Genomic DNA, 13,685 nt, shown 5'->3' with positions numbered 1-13,685 from the left:
TGCAGAAGTGCCACACACGGTGATTAATACCGTATCTCCTAGCAAGTAATTATAATTAATGCAGAATATCAAATCAGGAAATCAGGCATTATTAGGAGGAATTAGCTATTTATTTTCATTGTACGCTCTGCTCCCCAAGCCCACCTCCCACGTCTCCTGCTCCCTCCCGGTGTCTCAGACCCAGGTGGAGAAGAGGAAGAATTCAGCTAAACAGGAGAACTCATTCCCTAAGTGCATTCTGGGCTCTGAGTTAGGTCGCAGGGAGACGAGCGTCACCACAGCTCCTGTGCTCAGGGAGCCTACAGTCTAGTGAAAGCCACAAAGCTCAGGCAGTTGCAGCAATGGGAGTAAATGTGAGCCACCAAGGCAGGGAGCCCAGGAGAAGGAGCACGGAGCTCTGCCCGAGAGAGCCAACGAGGGCTTCCAGAGGAGGTAACATTTGAGCTGGGCCTGGAAGGAGCGGCAGCCATTTGCAAGGTGAGCAAGCAGGGGCAAGGTGAGCAAGCAGGGCATTCCAGAAGCAGCTCGAAGACACAAGAGAAAGTGGTCAGAGAGCAAACGGTGTGAAACGGGGAACAGGCAATGAGATGATCATATTCCCAAGCAGGCCCAGGAGGTGAGCCCCAGGGGCAAATGTCTGGGGATCAGGAAAGATGAAGACAAGTCCAAGAGCATGAGTGGGGGGGGGGCAGGGGGGGGGCGACATGCCAAGACACTCGGGTCTGAAGTGGCCGCAGACATGGCAGTGGTTTTGCCTCCAATACTCCTGCCTCCGGAGGCTCAAGGGCACCCACGAGGCTCCTGACTACAGGAGCGACGGTTGGGGATATTGCCCCTGAAGGCAAGAAGAAAAGCGGAATCAGAAACAAGAGAAGGTCGTTAATTAGCCTGTAAGCTCCAGGAGACCAAAGCTGGCGGACTCAGTGTGCACTCGATGGTTATTTGATGATGGATATTTGCTGGAATAAACAAATTCGGGCAGCAACGTGGAGAATGCATCGTAGCAGACGGACTGGTGGAAGGAGCGCGCCTGAGGAATATTTCCGCAGGCAGATGAGACAAAGGTAGGAGGAAGACCCAAGCAGAGACCCCTGACCCTGATTACAGAGAGGATGCCTGGGTCCTTCCTGGGGAGGAAAGGATTTGGGGAAGAATCTGGAAGAAGAATCAGCAACAGAAAGCCCCAGAAAACAAATCAGAAAGCTCCCAAATGTCCAGAGTCCTCACCCCTGTTGCTTTGTCTCAGAAAAGTACCAACAGGAGAGTTGCTTCCCCAAGGGCCAGCACAATCGCCTTCCGGGGGAGAATGCAGTTTTTCGATTCCCTTAATCCCAGTCGTGGCGGAGTTAAGAAGCATAATCCAGCAAGCTGGCTTCGGGCACCTGGACTCGGGTGAAGGAGTGTCCTGAGAATGAGGAAGTGTGTGAGAAACCTGGAGGGTAGCATCAGGGCCTAATAAGGACTATGGGTTGATGGGGCAGATGCCCCAGAAGCCTGACGTCATAACATCGGCGTGGCCGCTACATCAGAAGATTCTGATGTCTTAGCAGCCAAAACTCTACGGGTCCAAACAGCTTCCTCCCAGCTTGGAGGCTCATTATATCCCCAGGGATTCAGGACAAAGGACTCAGAAATCTTCCTCGTGGCGGATGTCGACCCCTTAAGGTCGTATGCCAGACTTGATTATGAGGATTCCTGAGACTAAGCCGCCATGGGATTGCCACCCCAGGATACCCAGCCTGAGATGCAGCCTTCAACACAGACCCTGGAGTCAGAGTTGGGGCGGTTCATAAACTGGTCTGCCTCCAGTCTCAACAGCAACTTAGGCCAGTCCACTTGAGTGCAGCTTAACTACTGTATCATTCCATTAGTGAGCATCTAAGACCTTATTTCACAGATACATAGCTCTAACCCTGAAAGAAAAGTATGATCCCCATTTTCCAAATGAAGAAGCAATCTCAGAGAAGTGAAATGACTCTGTCCAGGGGTCACGTAGCAGCACAAAGGGCTCAAACCCCAATCTGACTGACTCCCCAAGTTCTGACACCGGATGCCTTTGTCTGGTCCTGTCTACCTTAGTCGGGATGTAAGGAGCAACGACAGCACAAACTCTATTGTGAATGAAAAGTGCATGGTCGGTTTTGGATTGGCTATGGTTTTGCCCCACCAAAAAGGATATTAGCTTTTCCTGAGTTACTCCCACATGCCAAAACATTGCCTTTCAGTATGCTTTGTTTTGTGTTAAGTCTCTGCATTCTGCATGCCTCTCAGCCTTTGGGTCCAGCCCATTTTGGACCCAAGTCCATCCTTCCCCCATCTTCCCCTCCAAGACTCATGAAAGTCTGTTTTTTTCTCAGATCCACTCTGTTCCTCCAACCAGAACGATCTGGAGCTGTCCCTGAGAACCACCTCCCCACCTGCCACTCCCAGCTGCACCTTCAGCTACAAAGAAAAGAATGACTCCATGTGCTCCTACAGCAGCCTCTGTTCCAGGCCCAAGATGAGCTATACAATGAGTCCCAGCAAGATACTGACCTCCTCTTACTCTGGTGCTCCCACAAGGGATCCTGGCTTGTTCTCCTGTCTACGATTTTCTCTTAAGAATTAACACTATTCATTACCCCGGCAATGGGGAGGAAGACCGTCACCCAGCCAGTGACACAAGACAGAATGAAATCACATATGTACAAACTCCACCCCCAACACACACACACACACACACACACACACACACACACACACACAAAGAAAAGAAGCCAATAGAGGGAGTGTGACCAAGAGAGGGAAGGCCAAAGGGTTAACTGGTCTAGAAATCCTCCCAAATAGTCAGGAACCCCCTCCCCAGGACCTGTTGAGTCAATTAAGTACAAAAGAACCTTTCCTGTAAAAAGCTGTCTCCCAACTGAAAACCCCAAGCCAGTCAGCCCCCTTGGGGAATGAATGACTTGGCTTAGCAACCAGAAAGAGACACTATACCCAAAATGCTGCTGTGTGTAAAATGGGGCAGCTCATTTAGGTCGACTGAGCCTTAAATTCCTCATCCCTACACTCAAAATAATAATCTCAGCCCTGCCTACCTTACAGGGTTATTTTGAGGATCCAGTGAGATCTTAAGATACAAAAATGCTTTGGATGTTGGGAGAGGAAGATGGGAAGGAGGAAAGCAGTAGGATATATAAATCAATAGGGGCCATATCTGAGCTCAGGCAAGACCATGTGGTGCCTCTCCAATCCTGCCGGGTGGTAGTCCTTCTGAAAATGGATAGGGTAGTGGCTGTGCCTTAGAGCAGAGAGCCAGCATGGGGAAGTGGTGTTCCAGACTGCATTCTTTGACACTGGTGGGGTTATATGCAAACAGGGCCAGCCCACCCCTCAATACTACCAGAAGAATAAGCGGTAGGACTTGAAAGAGCATAAGCTCTGAAGACAAAGACTTAAAGTCTTAGCTATGGCCCTTCCTTACCTTTTTGACTTCTCTGAGTCTCTGTCTCCTTGTATGTGAAATGCGGACAAGATACCTCACTCATAGGGTTATTCCCAATTTGTAAGGATTATGTTAAATAACTTATGTAAAGTGCTTGGCATAAATGGTAGTTAATAATAATTCCCCCTTTGCTGCTGCTTCATCCCTAAAGGTAAGGAGGAAGCACTGAATGGCTATTAATAAGAAATCCACAATCCACCTTACAATAGGCAACCAGTGGGCCCTCAACAAGCTCACTAAGCATGAAATTGAGCAAGAATATTTATGTGTCTACTTGAATGTTAATGAGGCTCTAACTAGGAAAGAAAGGATATCTGTGGGCTTCCCATGTTGATGGTGGGGATGGCAGTTCGGAAAAGCAGGTGGAGAGAGGAAGGGCAGCAGACAAGCTAATGCTCAGGCCCCAAAAGCCAATGGCTTCCGCCTGGCCATGTCCCTGCAGGCACATTCTGTAAGCCCATCAGGCACTCCTTTCCAGCCCAGGATGAAATGCTCAAGATACTCCGGCTTGGCCATTTCCAAAACCAGAAGCATTACAATCCCGGATTCTAGGTTTCAATGAATGGGAATAGTTGACTCCAGTAATCCTAAAAGATGGTCACCATGATCTGGAGTGTCCATCTCAGTGGGACAGCTAGGGAGTCGTAGTAATAAGGAGGGTCTCAAGGTGGAACTTGACAAGGAAGAAGGAAGGGAAGGGGGAAAGGTTGGCATCGATTGACAACAGTTTTAGCAGGTGGGGAAGCCTGAAGGAAAAAGGGACCGTAAGAGGAAAAATTCCAATGGGTATCAGAACTGAAAGGTAGCTGAGTTCCTGATTGCATGCATAAAGGCAGACAGGAAAAGACGGGCAACATTTCTTAAGCACCTGCTGTATGCTGGGTGCTAGGTGTGTTTTTTTTAATTTTTTTTTTTAAAGTTCATTTATTTTTGAGAGAGAGAGAGAGAGAGAGAGAGCACGAATTGGGGAGGGGTAGAGAGAAACAGAGACACAGAACATGAAACAGGCTCCAGACTCTGAAATTTCAGCACAGAGCCTGATGCAGGGCTTGAACCCACAAACTGTGAGACCATGACCTGAGTTAAAGTTGGTGCTTAACCAACTGAGCCACCCAGGCGCCTCTGGGTGCTAGGAGTTTTACAGATATTACCTCATCTAATCTTCACATTGTCCTTTTCAGGGCGACAAATTTTGTCACCATCTCACCATTTCACAGATGAGACTCGGGAGATGTGAGCCATCGCGTAACTTACTCCATTAACCTTTTTTCTTTTTTCCGTTATCTTTTGAACAAGGCAACCACACCAGCTCTGACATTTAGATACTCTGACACCTGTAAGGAAAAACTCCACAGCTATGTGACCCAGTGTGGTGGCTCTTCCCCTTCTGTTCCAGATGTTGGTTCCTCTCTTCTTTAGCCCTTCTCATGTATCCAGGAATGTCCCACATCTTATTTGTTAAAAAAGACGTGTTCTTATCAAAATACTTAAATGCAAGGGTAGACATCACATAACCCTTATTTTTAAAACTATATAAACACGTGTTTTACGCATTTAAATGCCTAGGTTACAAAATTCAGTACCGTTCTCAAGAATCCTAAACTCTTCATCAGCTCACCCTGAATTTTTGTTTGGAGACAGAAGCTGATGATGCCATTGTCTTGATTCTGACCTTCATAAAGCCACCCACCCCACCCACCCCTGCTCCTCCTCCGGGCTGCTCCTCTCTCAGTGACCCCTCTCTGTCCCCAACTATTTAGTCCCCCATGCTGAGGCTGTCAGTCAATTAGAGGGAAAGTCTTAATGTGTCCTTAAACCTTCAGATTTCCAGAACTCCTGAATTCCTTCCCCTCGCAGAGCAGGAGACAGCAGGAGTGTGGAGCAGTCTGTACCTGACCCTCCAACCATGAAGTTTCATCTGTGAGGCTGTCTCTATTTAGCTGTTTGGAGATGATGTCTCTCCTGACTTAGTCTTGTCCTGTGCCAGGCAGGGCCTTCCCACTCCACAAATCTCCACACCCTGAAATGTCACCCCTAGTGCAAGACTGAGCTTAACTGAATGCCACCTTGTCCAAAATGTCTTCCTGGATCTTCCCACTGCCTCCACCCCAAGTCTGAAGAACCTCTCTTCCCTGAATTACTGTGGCATTAGCAGAGCCTGTTAGCACTTTTGCCTTGCAGTACAAGTAGCTATTGTCTGTCCTTCCTTCCAGACTACAGGTTCCTTAAGGGTAAGACCTAAGTCTACCCTGGAGGAAATTCAGATATGCTCTCCAGGCTCAATGTTAACAGTATCAGCCCTTTATCTTTTCCAGGTGTCCCATAATCAACATTGAGCATCCCCCAAAGAAGGATCTTCACTGGGAATGAACCTCATGAGGACAAGGACCCTTGCATCTTATTCACACACATCTCCAGCCACTAGCAGAGAGCCTCCTTCAGAGTGGGCTCTCAGTAACTCTGTGTTTCACAAATAAGGTCTCCAGATTGGGATTTCCTAAGATGATTCATCACCCTCAACCTCCATGTCAGTGCTTCTCCTCTAGGATCTCATATCCCCCTGTAATTGGGATCAGATTTCTGATAAGAAGCCTTCTTCATTGACTAATATAGCCAGCCCCTTTTTTATCTGCTATGCAATTTCTTTAGTTAGGACTAAAGAGGCAATGCTATCTGTGTGCAGTGCCGGTCCCCTTCTCTGGTGGCCTGTTACTACCAGCAATGCCATCAGACATAGGGGAGAGAAAGATTTTTTTGCAGAATTATTTTATTAACGGTTCTAGATCCCTTACATGAGATAACATCGTGTGAAAACATTGCTTAAGATATAAAGGGTACTTGATAAATCCTTCCTCTTCTTCTTCTTACAGAACACACAAAACACAATTTAAATAAAGTTTTCTGTGGAGATTTAAGATCTTTCCCATCTGTGCCAAGTGCAGGTATGTCTGGGGGCAGAGGGTCGCCTGGAAAGGTAAGGATACAAGTAAGGACACACTTGGGTAAAGTGACATGCATGAGTGAGGAAGACGCCATAGCTGATGGGAAAATTTAGGTTCTCCGAGTTAAGTCTGACCTGAAGTGAAACGGTTTGAATGGAGCCAGGAGCCACAAGTGGGGTAAATTGCCTAATAAACGTGCAGTCCCAGTCAGTTTCATTTATATGTTATTAGCACATTTTAAGCCCTATGATCTTTATAGCAACACTGAGGACATTGATTTGCATATCTTTCTGCACATTTTTCACCTCCTACCAAACCAGACCCAAAAACAAACTCTGAAGGATGCTTAATTTTTAGCTTTTCTGCTCCTGAGACTGTTATGATATGGTTAACATGTAAAAATCGTTAAAGGCATTGGAGTAGGAAGTAAAACTCCTGGGAGGCTATTAACCACTTAGCAGGTTCAGCTCATGAGCGTGGGTCAATTCATAGCTGGACTTTTTATTTAGCAAGGGTAAGTTCATTCCAGCCGGAAAGGAGAGATGGTGGTCACCTTGATTGAGACTTTGTTACTGAGAAAATGTAGATGTTTCATGACCATGGGTTGTGAAAGAAGACAATTGGACCTCTACAAAGGCACTGTTTGCAGAGGCATCGCCAATGCATTCAACATTCACTCATCCAACACTCAACAATTCAGCGAATTCATCCAGCTACTGACTGAGCAATTACCAGGTGCCAGATGCTGGGGATACAATGGAATATTTGAAAGACCATGTTCCTGCTTTCAGGTAACCTGCTTGTCAGTGGGGAACGTGGACAGTAATCAAGGAAGTAAGTAAGATAATTTCAGATAGTGATGTGTGCTATGAAAACAAGGTGGAGGGCCACGACCGAGAGTCCTGCAGCAGAGGCAGTATTAGGTACATGACCCAAGGAAACTTCTCTGAAGAGGCAACATTGGAACGAAGACCTACCGAAGATCAGAGGAAAGAACGTTCCAGACAGAAGCAACAGTCAGGCAAAGATTCTGACAGACCAATGATACATTTGGAGTTTTTAGAGGCTAGAATGCAAGGAGCAGAGATAGAGGCAGATGGTGAGGCCCAAAAGGTAGGCTGGGGTGAGTGAACTCTGCATCTTGCAGGCAATGGCAAGGAGGTTGGATTTTATTCCAGGCGCAAAGGACAACCAGAGAAAGGTTTTAAGTAAGGCAGAAGTGATTTACGTTTGTAAACGATCACTCTGCTGTTGTACACAGAGTAGAACTAGGAGCAGAGCAAAAGCAGTTAGGAGGCTGTCCTGACCAATCATCTAGGCTGGCAATGATGGTGGCCTTGCCTGAGGGTGGTCACAGTGGAGCTAATGAAGAAGCAGGCAAGCTGGGAACATTATTTTAGAGGAAGCATTACCAGGACTTGATAATGACTTGGACGTGGAGGTATAAAGAAAGCAGACAAATCAAGCACAAACCCAGTCTTAGCCCTCTGAACAAACACAGGTCCCATTATTACTACAGAGGAGATGTAGTAAGAACAATTTGAGGGTGGGATTGGAAAAGAAAATCAAGGGTTTTGTTTCAGACATGATGTGTATGAAACTCCTGCTAGATACCCAAACAGTTTAAAGTTCAATCTGGACCTCATGAGATATAAACTTGGGGAGTCATTGACATATAATCCAAAATCACGAGTCTGGCTGAGATTAGAAGAGTATGGAAAGGAAAAAAAAAAAAAAAAAGCAGAACACAGATCAACTGACAAAGAAAGTTAAAGCTAAACACAATAGTTGGAACCCTTCTGTTTCATGTGCAGATCAGCAGATCTTTAAACATAGGCTGCAACACAACCTAGGGGTTATTGAACTTGTATTCTATTCAACTTCTAAGAGGCTTCAAGTCTGGCACATAAGACTTGCAAGAGACAGACTGCCAGCTGCCCAATGGCATTTAGTGTCCCCGGCAAAACACTCTGAGTGTTGACAGAAGAGAAAGAAGAGGATCATACCTGATATTTCCCTTTATCCCTTAACACAAGTGTGCAGGGTAAATCCTGTCAGACTGGTGGTAGTCTCAAAGGAGCAATCCTTGAGGCTCACTGGGATTGGATTCAGGCGGTCACTACTGAATTTTCTTCATAATAGTAACGGGGTGGGGTGGAATTTGTGCAGTAAGTTGTGGACGTATTTCTAATATAGTTTAGAGATCATCACCCTTCGGCCAACCACCCCCTTTACCCTGCCTCTCCTGATCCTCTGCCCCTGAGCTCCTGCAGAAGCCCCACCAGTCATCACAACACAAGGAACCCTCAAGGTCTAAAGAAATGACCCGATGTTGCACACTTAACACCGCCTCTGGCAAAGCAGCTTATGTGAAAAAGCTCGTGCGAGATTAGGTACACGTGGAGGGCTAGGGCTTTCTGAGGTTCTCTGAATCTAAAAGTAGCATCTCACCATGGTGAGGTAGTTATTTGATCAACAAAAAGCAAGGGGGGTGGAATCCTGATAAGTGGTGCTGTCCCTATTGTAGCCCTGTTGGATTTGTTAACCAGATAGACAAAGTAGTACTAAATCAAGAGCCGGGGAGAGGAGAAGGACTGAGGGAGCCTGTACAGGGAACAGGAGAGCAGAGAAGAAAAAGTAGGAGGGCATGAGGACCATATGTGGCATTAGGAGCGAACTCGTACCAGGATTTCTTTCAGATATTATTAATTTTGTGTTGTGGCTTTTTGTATTCCTGCCTCTCCCTCCAGTTTCAACCTGGTAACCTTCAGCTTTTAAATCCTTGCTGCAGGGATGTTGTCGTGGCAGAAAGCTGAAGCAAACGTAAATGAACTCTTTGGTTTTGGTGAAAGCCCCCATCCACTCAGTCAATTGTAATGGAAGGAGGGGGGATGCCTGTGAGAAGCAAGAAAGTGACAAAGGACATTTTCCATGTCTAGAAAGGGGCAAGGTCTGATGTTCTCTCAAGCAAATAGGGATCAGACCCTGCTCCCCAGCAAGACACTAAGAAAGGGGCAAAAGCCAAGAAAGGAACAAGAAATCTTATTCCCTTTCCTTCCCAAGCATGAGATAGAAGAATGGCCAGTGGTCCTAACCTGGAAAACTTTGTGACTGACGAGTCACAATGCCTTGACCTGCTAAGCCCTTAGAACCATGCGATAGTAGGGAGCTGCAAGAATGACTGAGGTTGAATTTCAAAAGTAAAGTCTCAAACATAAGCTATTACCACCTGACCTAAAAAACTAGTTAGTAGCATATCCTGAATAGACAACATTCTTACTGGACTTTATAAACCTACATAACTCCACTAAAAGCCTCATGGCCACCTATGATACAGCAAACTGACAAATTGACTGTGGCAGGATTGGGGCCGGGGTGGGGGATGGAGTGAGGGGGACTTCCCTTTTAACCCTTCTTAGAATCTAGGAGGGTTAAGGGATAAATAACAAAGAACACCAAAGGACAGCAGACTTCTCTTTTCTCACCCTTCCAGGTAGCTTTCCCTAATCCCTACCATATAACCTACAAGCGATTTCTGTCATCTAAATTCTGGTTGGCAAAAAATAAAATAGAATAAAAATAAATTCTGCTTGGCTTGTTTAGGCTGAACTTCCCTGGACAGCCACCCTTTGATGGAACCACTGAGTCTCAGGATTTGCAGAATATGTATTACAAACTTGATTTTATCATTTCCTCAGTCAGGCTCCAGTGAACAGATTCACACTCATCAAGTTCCTAAGAAACAGATTTTAATGACTACTTAATCGTTTTTGCAATAATCAATTTGCCAGCCTGAGGTCTCTACGTGGGACATGTCCTTCTTGGAAAGGCAGCACAACGAAAAGATCACAGTAGAATATTACTGGTAAACACCGAGATAGAAAGGAGAAAATAGTGTCTTGCTCAAAGGATATTAGTGTCAAATATATAGAGAGACTGGCATTCTCCCTCTCCAGTCCAGGACAACTGTCAGTGTAAAACTATCACAGGCTCACTGATACCAAGTCCTGCTACACTAATCAAATTTCCCATTTTTGATAAGGTGACTAAGATTAAGAACAGGAGGAAACGACAGAAACATTATACACCTTGGCCAGTAAAGTGTCTGACAAAGTGTCTCATAATATCTACATCAGCCAGGCAGGAGATATGTGTACAGGATGACAGGGCAAGTAGGTGAACCCGTCACTGTCTGATTCACCATAGTCGTACTCTGCATGGCTCCATTACCTGCTCAACATGTTTTAAAATTATGGAAACAAAAGACATAAAAGCGGTGTCTGTCAATATATGCCAATATCACAGAATAGAGAGGCATAGCTAATATCGCTTGACTGAACTAAGACTCAGAACTATCTCAACAGATAGGGCATTAATCCAAAAAAAAAAGAAATTTACCAAGGATAGTTGGTAGATCCTGCTCTTAAATCAGTTGCGCTGAGTATAAAATGGAGAACCTGGCTTAACAGTGGTTCAAATTTTAAGAAAAATGGGGAAGATAACAGAGATCAGGACTTTTATCATCTGCAACCTCCTCCAGCTGTATTAATAGAATTACAATATCCAGGGAATAGATTTAACTCTACGTTCTGTGCCCAGCTATGTACTAGCTGCAGTACCACACTTAAGATGGACGTTGGAGCACCTGAGTAGCTCAGTCAGTTAAGTGCCCAACTTCAGCTCAGGTCGTGATCTCACAGTTCATGAGTTTGAGCCTTGCATCAGGCTCTGTGCTGCCAGCTCAGAGACTGGAACCTGCTTCAAATTCTGTGTCTCCTTCTCTCTCTGCCCCTCCCCTGCTCACGCTCTGTCTCTCTTTCAAAAAAATAAATAAACATTAAAAAAATTAAAAAAGAAAAATCCCGTTTAAAAGAAAAAAGAGGGACTGAGAAGGGTGAGCAGGACTTAAAAATATATTGTATGAAGAATTATAGGGAGGCAGGGGGGAAGAAAAAGAATGATTGAAGTAGCCAATAAGGTTTATAATAAACAGTGGAGACATCGTTTGCTTTCTTCAGATATTTATGTAGACAAGAGATTTTGGACTTTCACAGGATACTAAAGGCTGAAGTAGAACCAGTGGGTCCTAGTTATATGGAAGGCAGATTTCAGGTCAACAAAAATAACTTTAAAAATAATTGCAATTATCCTGCATCAAAATAAACTACCCTATGAAGCTGAGAGTTCCCCAGTACTGTTACTATCTGCCAAGAAGCACACCGTCCCCCATCTCCAACTCAGAGACCAAGGGCAGTTTCATAACAAAACTATTAAGAATCCTCCAGTGGTGTTGGATCAAGTAAAATTGCTGGTGGTCTTGCTCTGACCCAGGAATCTGGGTTCTAGCATCTGGGCCTTTGACACTATTCATGATGAACATGTCATTTCCTCAATAGCTGAAGTCACTGTTTTGCCTCTTGGTCCTCAAGAGCAAGCTGGTATCTTGTTTTTCCCATTCTGTCCACTATTTCTTAAGCTGGGATCTTATGTCTGAACCCCAACATCTATAGGTAGGTCTCCAAGACCACTCTCAAGGGAATGGCTGTCAAACCCTCAAGGCATCAAATCAAATAGCTGCTGGTCTGGATGAATGCTTTATCTACTGCCAAGAGACCTGTTACCAGGCCTGGCCATCAATTTGAGAGCAACTAACAGAACTCCCTGCCATCAGCCTGAAGACTTAGACTTTAAGTCACCTGCTATATGCCAGGCACTGAGGATACAAAAAATAAATGCTCCTTGCCCCCAAAGAGCCCCCAGTCTAGCAAGGAAATCATCGTCTTAGCACACCATCCATGCCATGAATAGAGCATATGAATGAAAGCTTAGAATGTATGGAACTACTGAAATACAGAGAAGCAGTCAAAAATCCCTTCCTGATGTGGCAGTAGAGATATGACACTTGAGCTGGTTGTGAAGGAGGAGTAGGATTTTGCCACTTGGAAAATGTGAAGGAGAGGAAGGTAGCGATTCCCTACTGATGACAGAGCATAAAAAACAGCCAGAGGCACGAAACTCCCCAGCATACGCAGGAAGTGAGGACTAACTAGTCCAGAGTGATTAGAAGCAATGGTGGCTGTGGCTGGCATCTCTATCAACTGCACAGCCTCCCTCCAGGAGTCCGTTTTGTCCCAGGTACGAGCCATTCAAGTTGGCCCACCCTGCTGTTAGCGGGAAGGCAGCACAGTGGAGAAATAAATTGGCTCAAGATTTCTCAGCCCCAGTGGTGGACCGTCTGTTTCCAGAAATGCATCTGGGAACCAGTGTTTGTTCTGAGATTATATCCTTCCTATTTTTTGTGGAGTTAAAAGAGCCTTTCTTTTGTAAAATGAAAAACTGTAGATCATGTTTAGATTTTCACCATCCTAACAAACTGCTAGCCCCCTAAATTTTGCAGGGGAAATTTTGCTATTTGTGAATCCAGGCCTGGGAACTGCCAGGAGAGAAGGCTTTCAAGGTACTTTCCAACACATATGTTTCCAAGAACCGGGACCTGCATTCCAGACTCCTAGTTCCCTCTTTTCTGTGGGTCAGAGGCAGGGTTTCCTGGCCAACTCCCCTTTTTCTGCAATCATGACCAAACCTCCTCCCAGGAACCCATGGTATGTCCCAGATGACAGATTGCTGTGGAGTAACATTGAGGCTGTTGGGTCCCTGATGAACTCGAGAGGCCTCTTCATGACACTTACGACATGTAACAAATCAGCTCTGAGCAAAGGGGTCAATCTGAAGAGATTTTACAGATGGCGAATCTCATATGCTGCTGGCAATACTAGTTATCTTTCATTTAAGTAGGAATTCTCACTTGCACCCCTATTTTAACTCTTCCTGGGTCCACCATTACACCCCCAACTTCAACTCTCCCCCTGCCCTGGGGAGTTATCCTCCTCCCCTCTCTCTCCCTCCCAAGTGCTAGGGAATGGTAGTCTCTGGCTATGCTGTGTTCTCTAGTTGGGTCCAGGCATCCTACTTGCCAGAACTACAACTGACAGGAAAGACTCAAGACTTAAGGACTTTCTGAGGACCTTACACAGGTCCCAAAGCAACAAAGCCCTTGCACTAGGCTACCTCAGCTATGCCCTTCCCTTTTCTTCTCTCCTCTGCTTCCTTTTCCTCTCTCCCTTTTTCAATATCCATTCTATCCAATTCTGATTAGTGGTCATTTGGGATATACTCTGCTTCTCTCTTTTGGATTTCCAAATTCAGACCATCTCATGCTCTACCCTCTACCTCTATGGTCCCTTGTTCCATAGCAGGAG

This window comes from Panthera uncia, chromosome D1, assembly GCF_023721935.1.
Source record: "Panthera uncia isolate 11264 chromosome D1, Puncia_PCG_1.0, whole genome shotgun sequence".
Taxonomy (NCBI): Eukaryota; Metazoa; Chordata; class Mammalia; order Carnivora; family Felidae; genus Panthera; species Panthera uncia.
Note: the sequence above shows the minus strand (reverse complement) of the source record.